The sequence below is a fragment of the Chlorocebus sabaeus genome, chromosome 5, assembly GCF_047675955.1.
Source record: "Chlorocebus sabaeus isolate Y175 chromosome 5, mChlSab1.0.hap1, whole genome shotgun sequence".
In the NCBI taxonomy this organism is placed as follows: Eukaryota; Metazoa; Chordata; class Mammalia; order Primates; family Cercopithecidae; genus Chlorocebus; species Chlorocebus sabaeus.
In genome coordinates, this window is record NC_132908.1 from 26,487,411 (window position 1) to 26,500,573 (window position 13,163).

Below are 13,163 nucleotides of genomic sequence, written 5' to 3' on the forward strand. Positions count from 1 at the left end.
CTTTAAACTGTAGTAACAAAGACTGAAGGCCAAAGTTCCGAGTTCAAAATCCTCCACCCAACCCTGCAATGAGAGCAGCTTCGTTCATTCAAAATGAGTTGGGCGTTGGGGTATTCAGTTAGTTGCTTTGGGCACAAGGATAATTAAACTGCTTCCTGCTCTCGAGTTCATGCTAGTGGTGGATTCAGAGAATTTGACGAAATCTAGTAGGTGAAGCACAGGGCATTACAAGAGCAAATGGGAGTGACACCTAATCTTAATCCAGTTTTGGGCGACCAGATAAAGGACAAGAGGGCCGGGCGCGGTGGCTCACACCTGCAATCCTAACACTGAAAGTCCGAGGCAGAAAGATCGTTTAAGGCCAGGAGTTTGAGACCAGCCTGGACAACAAAGTGAGACTTCGTCTCTACAAAAAATAAATTATTTTTTTAAAATGATAAGAGGGTAGGGAGATGGGTTTCTAAGCAGGGGAATAGGATATGACAAACTAAGAAAAACTCTGCTTGTCCTAAGCATAAAATTAAAGGGGGGAAAGAGGTAGCTAACCTGGAATCAGGTTTTAAAGGCTCCCAGGTCTTGTAAGAGACCTGGACATTATCCTCAAAGCAGTGGGGAGCTTATTTAAGAAAGTGAAAAGAGGCTGGACATGGTGGCTCAGGCCTGTAATCCCAGTACTTTGGGAGCTTTGAGGTCAGGAGTTTGAGACCAGCCTGGTCAACATGGTGAAACCCTGTCTCTACTAAAAATGCAAAAATTAGCTAGGCGTGGTGGTGCGTGCCTGTAATCTCAGCTACTCAGGAGGCTGAGGCAGGAGAATCACGAACCCAGGAGGCGGAGGTTGCTGTGAGCCCAGATTGCACCACTGCACTCCAGCCTGGGTGACAGAGCAAGACTCCTTTCCCCCAAAACAAACAAAAAACAGAAGTGAAAAAAGGTCAGATTTGAATTCTTAAAGGTTTACTCTTTGCAACGTGGAGAATGGAGTGGAGCTGTTACGTCCATGTGGTCTTAATCCCAGCGAGATTCTCAATGTCTCAGTCTCCACTCTAAATATTAGCATTTGAACTCTTCCCAGCCCCTCTGCACCAAACATGCACACCTAGCTACGACACTGCCTTACTCTTTGGGTAATAGTCCTTCACCCTGCCTCACTCCTGCCTTTGGATGTGCTAGTTTCCCCTCCTGTGTGCTCGTGTTTGTTTTTGAGATGGAGTTTCGTTGTTATTTCCCAGGCTGGAGTGCAATGGCACAATCTTGGCTCACCACAAACTCAGCTCACCACAAACTCCGCCTCCCGGGTTCAAGTGTTTCTCCTGCCTCAGCCTCTTGATTAGCTGTGATTACAGGCATGCGCCACCACCACACCTGGCTAATTTTGTATTTTTAGTGGAGACAGGGTTTCTCCATGTTGGTCAGGCTGGTCTTGAACTCCCGACCTCAGGTGATCCACCCACCTCAGCCTCCCAAAGTGCTGGGATTACAGGCGTGAGCCACCACGCCCGGCCCAAATGCTGTTGTAAAGGCCATCATGTCTCCTGGGTTCCCTAACACAGTACAGCTTTTTCCTGGCATTACCTGAACCACCTGGGGCCATGACCCGTCTCTACCCTCATTGACGATTGTGAGCACTGAGTGCTCTAACCCTCTTCTATGTACCCCATCCTGCTTCACACTCAAATTCTGAGTTTTAGCCCCATGAAACTTCTTTCTCCATAGTTTGCCTTGCCCTTGCTAGTGGCAGCTAATTCGCATGGGGTCTACAGCAACCTCAATTCTTGCCTCCTCAGAAGAAAGAAGTCCACCAAGGACCATAAGGCAGAGGGAGAAACAGGCAAGTTTTAGAGCAGGAATGAACGTTTATTAAAAAGTTTTAGAGCAGGAATGAAAGGAAGTAAAGTACACTTGGAAGAGGGCCAAGTGAATGACTTGACAGATTCAAGTCCCTGGTTTGACCTTTGACTTGGAGTTTCATATGTTGGCATGCTTCCAGGGGTTTAGGGTTTGCATCTCTTCTCCCCTGATTCTTACCTTGGCGTGGGCTGTCCACATGCACAGTGGCCTGCCAGCACTTGGAGGGGACACAAGCACAGTGTGTTCAGTATACTGAAGTTGTGCACATGCCTACTTGAGGCAGTCTTCCCTTACGGGTCTAGCATTCCTGGAGGAAGGGCATGTACCATTAAACTCCACCATTTTGCCTCTTGATGCACTTCCCCAACTTCTGAGATCTTATCGAGAAGCTGCTGATCACCAGTTTCAAGTGTTTTCCATCTATTGAGAGACTGCCTTTCCCTGGTGCTGGCTGCAACCAATTACTATTTTAGAGACAAGTTTAACAACCACCTGACCATCACCTGATGGTTGCCTGACATTCCTGGTGGTGGGGTTGGGGCAGCACTCCTGCCCGGCTGATGTCTCACTAGCTACGTACTGTAACACCCTTATTCAGCTCTTCCATACAAGCACTGTTCACATAGAATTCTCTTACAATTCTCTACTTTTTCGTTCTTCAAGCCCAAGTATCAGTTATTTGGAACATCCTGTATTACTGAGTCCCTCCCCTGAGCTCCCAGAGCGTTGTGTTGTTTTTGTTTACATTTGTCTCACCTTTCTTTTGGAATTTGAGGTCATAAAGGGCATTTCTTTATCCCTCATGCCTAGCTCAGTGGCAGGCACCCACGCCCTCACTAAGTCATTGGGGTAACAACGGGAATGTTGTCTTATCGTGTGCAATTTAAAAATTTTATCACTGTGGCGGGGCTCAGTGGCTCACACCTGTAATCCCAGCACTTTGGGAGGCCGAGGTGGGCAGATTACCTGAGGTCAGGAGTTCGAGACCAGCCTGGCCAACATGATAAAACCCCGTTTCTACTAAAAATACAAAAATTAGCCAGGCATGGTGGCAGGTGCCTGTAATCCCAGTTACTTAGGAGGCTTGAGGCAGGATAACTGCTTGAAGCTGGGAGGCGGAGGTTGCAGTGAGCCAAGGTCACACCATTGCACTCCAGTCTGGGGAACAAGAACGAGACTTCGTCTAGAAAAAAAAAAAATGTATCACTATGATTAAATATGGAGTGACTTCCAAGGTACAATATTTTTTTTTCTTTTTTTTTTTTTTTTGAGACGGAGTCTTGCTCTGTCACCCAGGCTGGAGTGTAGTGGCACTATCTCAGCTCACTGCAACCTCCACTTCCCGGATTCAAGCGATTCTCCTGCCTCAGCCTCCCAAATAGCTGGGACTACAGGCACCTGCCACCACGCCCAGATAATTTTCGTATTTTTAGTAGAGATGGAGTTTCACCATATTGGCCAGGCTGCTCTCAAGTTCCTGACCTTGTGATCCACCCGCCTCGGCCTCCCAAAGTGCTGGGATTACAGGCATGAGCCACCTCGCCCAGCCTTCAAGGTACAACATTATGTAAAGAAAGCAAACTTCGCTGGGCGCAGAGGCTCAGGCCTATAATCCCAGCACTTTGGGCGGCCAAGGTGGGTGGATCGCGAGGTCAGGAGTTCGAGACTAGCTTGGCCAATATGGTGAAACCCCGTCTCTACTAATAATACAAAAATTAACTGGGTGTGGTGGCTCGCGCCTATAGTCCCAGCTACTCGGGAGCCTGAGGCAGAAGAATTGCTTGAACCCGGGAGGTGGAGGTTGCAGTGAGCTGAGATCATGCCACTGCACTCTAGCCTGGACAACAGAGCCAGACTCCATCTCAAAAAAAAAAAAAAAAAAAAAAAGAAAGGTACTGTGCTACCTGTTGTATAAGGAAGAAGAGGAAATATGAAAACATAAATATATCTGCAGGTTTTTGCAAAAAAAAAAAAACAAGTGTAAACCATAAACTAATCACGTTGGTTACCTGTGATGGGGGGCGGGGTTAGGGGAAAATGAGGATTGCTTGAGCTCAGGAGGTCCTGGCTGCAGTAAGCCATGATCTCGCCACTGCACTCCAGCCTGAATGACAGAGCCAGACCCTATCTCAAAATAAAAACAAGACAGTATGGGGAAAATTGATACATTTGGAATATAGACTACAAAGTATTGCATCCATGATAAATTTCCTGAATGTGTTATGACTCTGCTGGAGATACGGAAGGATGTATTCTTTCCTGTGGTTGTTAAGACAGGGTCTTACTCTGTCACCCAGGCTGGAATGCAGCAGTGGGATCTTGGCTCAATGCAGCCTCCACTTGCTAGGCTCAAGAGGTCCTCCCACCTCAGTCTCCCAAGTAGTTGTGACTGGAACTATAGGTGTGCACCACCACGCCCAGCTAAATCTTTTTTTTTTTTTTTTTTGTAAAGATGGGGTTTTGCTGTGTTGCCCATGCTGGTCTTGAACTGCTGGCCTCAAGCTATCCACCTGCCTCTGCCTCCCAAAGTGTTGGGATCACAGGTATGAGCCTGTCTGGCCAGGGTGTTTTTTTGTTTTGTTTTGTTTTTTTGTTCTCTGAGACAGAGTCTCCCTCCCTCTTGTCATCTAGGCTAGAGTGCAGTGGTGAGATCCCAGCTCACTGCAACCTCCGCCTCCTGGGTTCGAGTGATTCTCCTGCCTCAGCCTCCTGAGTAACTGGGATTACAGGCATGTGCCACCATGCCTGGCTAATTTTGTATTTTTAGTAGAGACGGGGTTTCTCCATGTTAGTCAGGCTGGTCTTGAACTCCTGATCTCAGGTGATCCACCTGCCTCAGCCTCCCAAAATGCTGGGATTACAAGTGTGAGCCACTGCACCTGGCCTAATTTTTGTATTTTTAGTAGATACGGGGTTTCACCACGTTAGCCAGGCTGACCTCAAGTGATTTGCCCGCCTTGGCCTCCCGAAGTGCTGAGATTATAGGCATGAGCCACGAAGCCCAGCCCAAGGTATATTCTTAGTGAATATACAAAGAAGTATGATGGGGCAAGGGAGTGTAATAGATGCAACTTACTCTCAAATGTTTCCAAAAGGCCAGGTGCAGTGGCTCATGCCTGTAATCCCAGCACTTCGGGAGGCTGAGGTGGGTGGATCACTTGAGGTCAGGAGCTCGAGACCAGCCTGGCCAACATGGTGAAACCCCATCTCTACTAAAAATACAAAATTAGCTGGGCGTGGTGGTGCATGCCTGTAATCCCAGCTACTCGGGAGGCTGAGGCAGGAGAATCGCTTGAACCCGGGACACGGAGGTTGCAGTGAGCCAAGATCATGCCATTGCACTCCAGCCTGGGCAAAAAGGGTGAAACTCCGTCTCAAAAAAAAAAAGAATTTGCACATAAATAGTAAAAAGTTCAAAGCTTTTGGAAATAAAACATAAAAATAGTAAAATTTTGCCGGGTGCGGTGGCTCATGCTTGTAATCCCAGCACTTTGGGAGGCCGAGATGGGCGGATCACGAGGTCAGGAGATCGAGACCATCCTGACTAACACGGTGAAACCCCGTCTGTACTAAAAATACAAAAATTAGCCGGGCACGGTGGCGGGCGTCTGTAGTCCCAGCCACACGGGAGGCTGAGGCAGGAGAATGGCGTGAACCCGGGAGGCGGAGCTTGCAGTGAGTGGAGATTGCGCCACTGCACTCCAGCCTGGGCGACAGAGCGAGACTCCATCTCAAAAACAAAACAAAACAAAACAAAAAAATTACTTGATAGCACAACAGGGTGACTACAGTCAACAATAATTTATTGTACATTTAAAAATAACTGAAAGAGGGCTGGGCGTGGTGGCTCACGCTTGCCATCCCAGCACTTTGGGAGGCCGAGGTGGGTGGATCACTTGAGGTCAGGCGTTTGAGACCAGCCTGGCCCACATGGTGAAACCCCCTCATTACTAAAAATATAAAAATCAGCCAGGTGTGGTGGCGGGTGCCTGTAATCCCAGCTACTCAGGAGGCTGAGGCAGGAGAATTGCTTAAACCCGGGAGGTGGAGGTTGCAGTGAGCCGAGATCGCACCACTGCACTCCAGCCTGGGTGACAAGAACGAAACTCCACCTCAAAAAAAAAAACAACAACAAAAAAAGTCCAGGCATGGTGACTCACACCTGTAATCCCAGCACTTTGGGAGGCTGAGGCAGGTGGATCACCTGAGGTCAGGAGTTCGAGACCAGCCTGACCAACATGGAGAAACCCCGTCTCTATTTTAAAATATGTGAAAATTAGCCGGGCATGGTGGCACAAGCCTGTAATCCCAGCTACTCGGGAGGCTGAGGCAGGAGAATCACTTGAACCCAGGAGGCAGAGGTTGCGGTGAGCTGAGATTGTGCCATTGTACTGAAGCCCAGGGGACAAGAATGAAACTCCGTCTCAAAAAAAAAAAAAAAAAAGGCTGGGCGCCGTGGCTTATACCTGTAATTCCAGCACTTTGGGAGGTGGGCGGATCACGAGGTCAGGAGATCAAGACCATCCTGGCCAACATGGTGAAACGTCTCTATTAAAAGTCCAAAAAAAAAAAAAAAAAAATTAGCTGGGTGTGGTGGCGTGTGCCTGTAAACCCAGCTCCTCGGGAGGCTGAGGCACGAGAATCACATGAACCTGGGAGGCAGAGATTGCAGTGAGCCAAGATCACACCACTGCACTCCATCCTGGTGACAGAGACTCCATCTAAAAAAAAAAAAAAAAAAAAAAAAATTAGCCAGGCGTGGCGGTCAGCTACTTGGGAGGCTAAGGCACAAGAATCGCTTGAACCTGGAAGGTGGAGGTTGCATGAGCTACTGCACTCCAGCCTGGGCGACAGAGTGAGAGTCTGTCTCAAACAAAACAAAACAAAACAAAACAAAAAGGCTGGGCGCGGTGGCTCACACCTACAATCCCAGCACTTTGGGAGGCCAAGGCGGCCGGATCACGAGGTCAGGAGATTGAGACCATCCTGGCTAACATGGTGAAACCCCATCTCTACTAAAAATACAAAAAATTAGCTGGGCGAGGTGGTGGGCGCCTGTACTCCCAGCTACTCGGGAGGCTGAGGCAGGAGAATGGCATGAACCCGGGAGGCAGAGCTTGCAGTGAGCCGAGATCGTGCCACTGCACTCCAGCCTGGGCAGCAGAGACTCCATCTCAAAAAAAAAAAAAACAAAAAAAAAAAACAGAAGAATGAGATCTAATATTTCTCCTTGATTCTGACTTGTATTCTGGCTGTAAGGGAAAAAGCACTACATAATAGTCTCTCATTAAGACAGCAGTGTTGGCCAGGCACGGTGGTTCACACTTGTAATTCCAGCGCTTTGGGAGGCCAAGGCAGGCGCATCACCCCAGGTCAGGAGTTCGAGACCAGCCTGACCAACATGAAGAAACCCTGTCTCTACTCAAATACAAAATTAGCCAGGCGTGGTGGCACATGCCTGTAATCCCAACTACTTGGGAGGCTGAGGCAGCAGTATCGCTTGAACCCGGGAGGCAGAGATTGCAGTGAGCCGAGATCGTGCCATTGCCCTCTAGACTGGGCAACAAGAGTGAGACCCTGTCTCAAGAAAAAAAAAAAAAAAAAAGATAGTAGTGTGCATGCTATAAAAAACAATCCCAGGCTCTGTGCGGGAAAAAACCCCAAACCATTCTTTCTGGGGTGTGGTCTCTAAAGTGATTTCTTAACTGCGTGGGCAGTGGCATGATCTCAGCTCACTGCAACCTTCACCTCCCAGATTCAAGTGATTCTCCTGCCTCAGCCTCCAGAGTAGCTGGTATTACAGGCATGCGCCACCATGCCCGGCTAATTTTTATATTTTTAGTGGAGATAGGGTTTTACATGTTGGCCAGGCTGTTCTCAAACATCTGACCTCAAGTGATTTGGCCTCCCAAAGTGCTGGGATTACAGGCATGAGCCACCACATCTGGCCTTAACTGAGTCTTTAATAAAAGTCATTGCACCACACTAGGGCTCATGCTGATTTCTTCTGCTGTCTAAAGATACCACATGTGAGGCAGCAGCTGCATTTGGAGTCACCATCTAAATGAGTTTCCCATAGTCCACAGTCATTCTCTAAGATCCATCCAACCAGCATATGCCAAACCCCTGCCCATTCAAGTCTTTTTTTTTTTTTTTTTTTTTTGAGACAGAGTTTCACCCTTTCACCCAGGCTGGAGTACACTGGTACAATCTCAGCTCACTGAAGCCTCCACCTCCCAGGTTCAAGCGATTCTCCTGCCTCAGCATCCTGAGTAGCTGGGATTACAGGTGCCTGCCACCACACTCGGCTAAGTTTTGTACTTTTAGTAGAGATGGGGTTTCACCATGTTGCCCAGGCTGGTCTCGAACTCCTGACCTCAGGTGATCCACCTGCCTTGGCCTCCCAAAGTGCTAGGATTATAGGCCTGAGCCACCCCACCTAGCCCCTTTCAAGTCTTTGAGGGTGGCACTAGTCTCTGCAATTCTCTGGGGATGTGATAATGTTTCTGGTTAACCCTTTTTTTTTTTTTTTTTTGAGACAGAGTCTTGCTGTGTCGCCCAGGCTGGAGTGCAGTGGCATGATCTCGGCTCACTGCAACCTCCGCCTCCCAGGTTCACGCCACTCTCCTGCCTCAGCCTCCCGAGTAGCTGGGACTACAGGCGCCCGCCACCACGCCCGGCTAATTTTTGTATTTTTAGTAGAGACGGGGGTTTCACTGTGTTAGCCAGGATAGTCTTTTTTTTTTTTTTTTTTTTTTTTTTTTTTTTTTTTTTTGAGACGGAGTCTTGCTTTGTCGCCCAGGCTGGAGTGCAGTGGCCAGATCTCAGCTCACTGCAAGCTCCGCCTCCCGGGTTTACGCCATTCTCCTGCCTCAGCCTCCGGAGTAGCTGGGACTACAGGCGCCCGCCACCTCGCCCGGCTAGTTTTTTGTATTTTTAGTAGAGACGGGGTTTCACCGTGTTAGCCAGGATGGTCTCGATCTCCTGACCTCGTGATCCGCCCGTCTCGGCCTCCCACAGTGCTGGGATTACAGGCTTGAGCCACCGCGCCCGGCCTAGCCAGGATAGTCTTGAACTCCTGACCTCGTGATCCACCTGCCTTGGCCTCCCAAAGCAATGGGATTACAGGTGTGAGCCACCGCACCCGGTCCTCTGGTTAACTGTCTTGACAGGAAGTGGAAGTTCCAGGGACTTTCCCTTAGCCCTTTCCACCATGATTCTCTCACTCCATGTGTGGGAGAGCCAGTGTGGGATTTGTCAGTTGCCATTGATGGTTATTCCTATTATACTCTCAGAAATTTGGAAATAACCACAGGGTGGGACCATAGAACAACTGAGCCCTCTGTGAGTTGGTGTGAGTTGGGGCTGAGCTAAGACTCCGTCTAGCACCTGACCATCTGTCTTTAAGCCCCTACTTTTAGTGATGAGCCACAGTGGCATGTTGGATCCTCAAAAATTGGCATTAATTCAGAGCCAATGTCTAGGAATCCTCAAAAGGTCTGGGTATTTTCTTCTCCCTGATGCACACTCTAGTAAACAGAGCATAGTTCCTCTCTCAGGGAGAACCAATCTTCTCTCCAATTAAGTGACTCCTCTGGATCTATGCTGACTTAGATCTAAAATCTGGGCGAGACACTATGACTCTTCATTGTGGCAACTCAACCTAGGTTTTTGGCTACTAGAGCAAGGGTTTTTTTTTTTTTTTTTTTTTTTTTTTTTTTGAGACGGAGTCTTGCTCTATCAACCAGGCAGGAGTACAGTGGTGTGATCTTGGCTCACTGCAACCTCCGCCTCCCAGGCTCAAGCAATTCTCTTCCCTCAGCCTCCTGAGTAGCTGGGATTACAGTTGCATGCTACCACACCTGACTAATTTTTGGATTCTTAGTAAAGATGGGGTTTCACCATGTTGGCCAGGCTGGTCTCGAACTCCTGACCTCAGGTGATCTACCTGCCTCAGCCTCCCAAAGTGCTGGGATTACAGGTGTGAGCCACTGTGCCCAGCTTTTTTTTTTTTTTTTTTTTTTTTTTTTTTTTTTGGACAAGGTCTTGCTCTGTTGCTCAGGCTGGAGTGCACTGGTGCAATTATAGCTCACTGCAACCTCGGACTCCTGGGCTCAAGCCATCCTCCCGCCTCAGCCTTCAGAGTTGCTGGGACTACAAGTGTGCACAACCATGCCCAGCTAATTAAAAAAAAAACTTTTTTTGGTAAAGACATGGTCTTACAATATTACTCAAGCTAGTCTCAAACTCCTGGCCTCAAGCAAATCTTCCTGCCACAGCCTCCCAAAGTGCTGGGATTACAGGCGTAAGCCACTGTGTCCAAGCAGAATTTGATGTTTTGACATATATTTTACATTTATACCTGTGAAGTCATTACCACAATCATGATAGTGAATGTATGCATCACCCAGAAGTCTCCTTGTGACTGTAATCTCTCCCACCTGCCCCTCTTTGACCCCTCACACCCAAGAAAACACTGATCTGCTTTCTGTCACCATAAGTTGATTTGTATTTTCTTTTTCTTTCTTTTCGAGACAGAGTTTTGCTCTTGTCACCCAGGCTGGAGTGCAATGGCGCAGTCTTAGCTCACTGCAACCTCCGCCTCCTGGGTTCAAACAATTCTCCTGCCTCAGCCTCCTGAGTAGCTGGGATTACAGACACCCACTACCACACCCAGGTAATTTTGGTATTTTTAGTACAGACGGGGTTTCACCACGTTGGCCAGGCTACTTTAGAACTCCTGACCTCAGGTGATCCGCCCACCTCAGCCTCCCAAAGTGCTGGGATTACAGGTGTGAGCCACCATGCCCGACCCAATTTGCATTTTCTAGAGCAAGGGTTGGCAAATGTTTTTTGTAAAGGGCCAAATAGTAAATATTTTAGGTGTCGTACAACAACAGATAAGTATTAGTATATTATGGCCAGGTGCAGTGGCTCACGCCTGTAATCCCAGCACTTTGGGAGGCTGAGGAGGGCGGATCATGAGGTCAAGAGATCGAGACCATCCTGGCCAACAAGGTGAAAACCCATCTCTATTAAAAATATAAAAGTTAGCTGGGTGTGGTGGCGGGCGCCTGTAGTCCCAGCAACTCGGGAGGCTGAGGCAGGAGAATTGCTTGAACCCGGGAGGCAGAGGTTGCAGTGAGCCGAGATCACGCCATTGCACTCTAGACTGGGCGACCGAGCAAGACGCTGTCTCAAAAAAAAAAAAACTAGTATATTATGTAGGTAATTTCCATAGCGAGAGAAAGCACATTTTTTTATTGTTGAAATTAGAAGTATAATAATTGAGTATAATATTTAAATACAGGTCTAGTAAAGAGAAGAATTGAATTATCTTTGTGTGTGTAGAACATTTTGCTTAATTGTGGTTCAAAGTTAGTGCTCCCAGGCCAGGCGTGGTGGCTCACACCTGTAATCCCAGCACTTTGGGAGGTCGAGGCGGGCAGATCACTTGAGGCCAGGAGTTTGAGACCAGCCTGACCAACATGGCAAAACCCAGTCTCTACTAAAAATACAAAAATTACCCAGACATGGTGGCCCATGCCTGTAATCCCAGCTGCTGGGGAGGCTGAGGCACGAGAATTGCCTGAACTCAGGAGGCAGAAGTGGCAGTGAGCCGAGATCATACCACTGCACTCCAGCCTGGGTGACAGAGCGAGACTCTATCTCAAAAAACAAAACAATAAAAGAACAAAGTCAGTGTTCCCTATCATCAAAATCCATGACAAATGTTTACCTGTTAATTCTAATCTGTAATGAGATTTGGCAAAAATAGATTTTCCTGCAGATAGGTATTGCCAAATACAGATAGCAATCCACAAGCATATGATGTCACGAGCACATTCATCATTTGAAAGGCATTTATAGAATTCTGTTTGGATTCTGGCCAGGTGCAGTGGCTCACTTAATCCCAGTACTTTGAGAGGCCAAGGTAGGTGGATCACTTGAGGCCAGGAGTCCCAGACCAGCCTAGGCAACATGGCAAAACCCCCCTCTCTACTGAAAATACAAAAAAATTAGCCAGTCGTGGGGGCATGTGCCTGTAATTCCAGCAACTTGAGGCACAAGAGTCATTCGAACTTGGGAGGCAGAGGTTGCAGTGAGCTGAGATTGTGCCACTGCACTCCGGCCTGGGCACCAGAGCAAAACCCTGTCTCAAAAAAAAAAAAAAAAAAAAAAAATTATGTTTGGATTGACTTTTTCTCTTGATATTTGCCTTTTGGCATGTCACTACATTGTGGTTTAATCACTTGAGATGTGTCTCAATTTCACTGAAGTCCTAAAAATGCTGCTGGAACTACAGTTTGAGATTGGAAATGTAGCTCCTGAAAATTCATGTGGGAATGGACATCTTGCTCTTTGTGTTAACTTTTGATATGATGGGCTGTATATAAGGCAGCTTGACATCGCTTGTTATTCAAACAATATACCATCAACAAAGTTACTTTACAGCAGCATATGTTAAACATGTAAGTGCTGTTTTGCCTTATAATTTTAGGTAGAATTATTAAGAGATATTATCAAGCCTGCTTCAAAAGCTAGCTACCAAAGCCTCTCAGTGTTTGATAGCAGTGGTTATGTGTGGTTCTTTTTTTTTTTTTTTGAGACGGAGTCTCGCTCTGTTGCCCAGGCTGGAGTGCAGTGGCATGATCTAGGCTCACTGCAACTTCCGCCTCCCGGGTTCAAGCGATTCTCCTGCCTAAGCCTCTGGAGTAGCTGGGACAACAGGCACATGCCACCACGCCCAACGTTTTGTATTTTTAGTAGAGACGCAGTTTCACCGTATTAGCCAGTATGGTCCTCAAGTGATCTGCCCATCTCGGCCTCAGAAAGTGCTGGTATTTTTTTTTTTTTTTTTTTTTTTTTTTTTTTTTTTTGAGACGGAGTCTTGCTCTGTAGCCCGGACTGGAGTGCAGTGGCCGGATCTCAGCTCACTGCAAGCTCCGCCTCCCGGGTTCCCGCCATTCTCCTGCCTCAGCCTCCCGAGTAGCTGGGACTACAGGCGCCCGCCACCTCGCCCGGCTATTTTTTTTTTTTTTGTATTTTTAGTAGAGACGGGGTTTCACCGTGTTGGCCAGGATAGTCTCGATCTCCTGACCTCGTGATCCGCCCGTCTCGGCCTCCCAAAGTGCTGGTATTACAGGCGTGAGCCACCGCACCTGGCCTGGTTCTTATTTAGAAAAATTTCAGGCCAGGTGCAGTGGCTCACGTCTGTAATACCAGCAATCTGGGAGGCCAAAGCGGGTGGATTACCTGAGATCAGGAGTTCCCAGCCTGGCCAACACAGTGAAACCTCGTCTTTACTAAAA